Source organism: Triticum aestivum, chromosome 4D (assembly GCF_018294505.1).
Source record: "Triticum aestivum cultivar Chinese Spring chromosome 4D, IWGSC CS RefSeq v2.1, whole genome shotgun sequence".
Lineage (NCBI taxonomy): Eukaryota > Viridiplantae > Streptophyta > Magnoliopsida > Poales > Poaceae > Triticum > Triticum aestivum.
The window spans coordinates 440,068,566-440,072,317 of NC_057805.1; positions in this window are offsets into that span (position 1 = coordinate 440,068,566).

Consider the following 3,752-nt stretch of genomic DNA (forward strand, 5'->3'; position numbering starts at 1 on the left):
CCTCGACTCGCAACTGTTGTCCCAGTTGCGAGTCAACCCTCGACTCGCAACTGGAGCCCAAAATATGTTGTTGTCCCAGTTGCAAGTCCACTCTCGACTCGCAACTAGGATGTGTTTTGTTTTTATCTCAGTTGCAAGTCCATCCTCAACCTGCAACTCGTATCATTGTTTTATATACTTGTTTTATATACAAGTCCACCCTCGACTCACAACTAGGCATGTAATTTGTTTTATCCTAATTGCAAGCCAACCCTTGACTCGCAATTGTGCCTGTGTTTTTGTCTTTCATCCTAGTTGCAAATCCATCCTTTGACTCACAACTGGAACCGTAGTTTGCTTTATCCCAGTTGCAAGTCAATCCTTGACTCGCAACTGTTCTCATAGTTTGTAGTTGTTCCAGTTGTAAGTCCATCCTCAATTTGCAACTCAGCTCATAGTTCTCCCAGTTGCAAGCTTACCCTTTGACTCGCAACTAGGCGTGTGCTTTGTTTTTTAACACGCAACTTGCCCCGACACCTATCTAGTTCCATGTCCAACCTCAATATTTAAACCCACCCGACCCAGTTCCATTTCCAAGCGAAACATGCAACTCATGCGTGACATAGTTGTACGTCCACTCTCGACACGCAACTAGTTCCAACCTAGTACCCTATATAGTTTTTTTTTTTTTACAAATACATGTCCACTTTTGTAATAAACATTTTATATTTTTTCTATATACACGTGAACATTTTTTAACACACAATGATTGTTTTTGAAATGCATGATGAATAATTTTTCAAATACATGCCCAAGCATTTTTTAGAATACATGGTAATCATTTTTCAAATTGATACTGATCATTTTTCTAAATGGAATGAAATTGTTTAAAATAATTATGCGAACATTTTTTTACGTTGCATAAAACAAATTCTAGAAAATGTCATGATTTTTGTGAAATGCGTGAAGTTTCTTTTTAAAAAATTCATGAACAATTCTTTGAATGTTACAATTTTTCCCATTGTCTAATACATTTCTTAAACACCACAAACATTATTTTGAAATGCATGGACATTTCAGAATTTCAACATTTTATAAATTATGCTGACAATTTTTTATTGAAAATTTATTAAATGAAAATAGAATACATTTATTCATGTTTTTCAAAAAATGCCCACACTCTAAACATTGTTTAGGGATTTTCAAAAGTTATGCATGTTTTCAAATTTTGTTTGAGAAGAAATTGTTTGGAATACCAAATTTTGTGCTTATTTTAAGAAAAAATGGAATTATAAAGTTTATTCACATTTGAAAAATACATTTCAATTTTTTCAAAATATTTTGTGTTTTAAAAATAGCGGACATTTTAAAAAATAAATCACAATCTGTAAAAGAAAAGTTTCAAAAAAATTGAAACATGTTTTCTAATCTGCACGCTGTGCTCTGTTCTTAAATGTTTTCAGTTTGCTCATTGTCATTAATAGCTGTTGGTTGGAGCGGTAGCAGCTGTCATTTCCCAATGTGAGGTTACAAGATCAATTCCTAGGTAGCGCACAGTTGTTACTGATTTTTTTTTGTTGCTCTCCAGTAAAACAAACAAACAAACAAACAAAAAGCTTAAAAAAAAAGAGATTTAGATGTTATATGGTCACACCCTAAGAAAAATATGATACATTATTATTATATAAAATAAAAAAGTTAACGATATCCGTACAAAACATAAGTGCTGAAATCTCTGGTAAACTCGTAATGCATGCACTGCACCTTGGGACACTGCAGTGCGTTGGCTGCCACCTCCACTTGGTGTAGCTCTGGTCCGCCCTCCCGTTCGCCTGGCAGCTTCGATGAACGGGCAGGAACTGCCGTCGCTGCTGCTTCTTGCATGGAGAAATTGGCAGGCCAGGTGGATCTCTCCGCTTCCACTTTCTCCATTAGTGGCGGCTGGGGTAGACAGATGATTTGCAATACGATGATTGATTGGGGTGCTGGTGCACGCATATATAATACAAAGGAAAGCCTCTACCTCAACTATACAAGATTAGGAGGTGGGCCACAACTTCAATATACGTGCAGTACAAAATACATACTCAACACCTCCCCGCAGCGTCACCGGAGACACAGAGACTGGACCGAAACTCCTCGAAGACGGTAGTAGGCAATCCCTTAGTCATCACATCAGCAAACTGTTGCGTCGTCGGCACGTGGAGAACCCGGACACGGCCAAGGGCAACCTGCTCGCGTACGAAGTGAATATCGAGCTCAATATGCTTTGTCCGTCGATGATGCACCGGGTTGGCGGAGAGGTAGACCGCGCTGACGTTATCGCAGTAGACAAGAGTGGCCTTGTGAACATCACAAAGCAACTCCTGGAGCAGCTGGCGTATCCAAGAGCACTCGGCCACGACATTAGCCACGGCGCGATACTCTGCCTCGACACTGTAGCGGGAGACCGTGGGCTGCCGCTTCGAAGACTAAGAGATCAACGAGGGCCCAAGGTAGACGCAGTAGCCTGACGTAGAGCGTCGCGTGTCGGGGCAGCCAGCCCAGTCGGCATCCGAGTAGGCCACGAGGTCGGTGGAGGCGGAGGCCGTCAGGGTGAGTCCCAAAGACATGGTGCCGCGTATGTAACGGAGAATACGCTTCACCAGAGTCCAGTGAGAGTCACGCGGGGCGTGCATATGGAGGCACACCTGCTGGACAGCGTACTGCAGGTCGGGGCGAGTCAGCGTCAAGTACTGTAAAGCACCGACAATAGAACGATAAAACGCTCCATCGGACGCAAGAGACCCCTCGAGAGCAGAGACCTTCGCCTTCGTGTCGACGGGGGTGGGCGCCGGCTTGCAGTTAAGCATACCGGCACGCTCCAGGAGCTCGTGGGCGTACTTCTGCTGATGCAGAAAGAAGCCTTCAGTCCGTCGGACCACCTCGATGCCCGAGGAAGTAGTGCAGGGGCCCCAAGTCCTTGAGGGCGAACTCATCACGAAGACGAGCAGTCAGCCGCTGAAGGAGGTCGGGAGCGGACGCCGTGAGGATGATGTCGTCGACGTAGAGCAGCAGATATGCAGTGTCAACTCCCTGATGATACACGAAGAGTGAAGCATCGGAGCGAGTGGACCGAAATCCGAGAGACTGCAAGAAGGCTGTGATACGCTGGTACCAAGCCCGAGGCGCGTGCTTCAACCCGTAAAGAGAACGGGAGAGCAAGCACATGAAGTCAGGGTGCTCGGCGTCGATGAAACCAGTGGGCTGCTCACAGAACACCTGCTCAGCGAGATGGTCGTGCAAGAAGGCGTTGGAGACATCCAACTGGTGCACAGGCCAGGCGCGCGAGACCGCCAGCTGAAGAACGACGCGAATCGTGCCCGGTTTGACAACCGGGGCGAAGGTGTCGGTGAAGTCCACGCCCGCGCGCTGCCGAAAACCACGAACCACCCACCGAGCCTTGTATCGCTCGAGAGAACCGTCCGGGCAAGTCTTGTGTCGAAACACCCACTTGCCAGAGATGATGTTGGCACGAGGGGGTCGCGGGACAAGCTGCCACGTGCGGTTGCGCTGTAAGGCGTCGAACTCCTCTTGCATCACAGCTAGCCAGTGGGGATCCTGAAGGGCAGCACGAGCGGAGGTGGGGACGGGTGAGGGCGTCGACGTCGAGGCGGCACACAGATACTCGTCGGCGGAGTAGCGTGTGCTGGGCCGAAGCACTCCTGCTCGGGCACGGGTAGTCACGCCAAGTGACGGGGCAGCAGGGCCGGCGGGTGCCGCGGCGGCAGGGG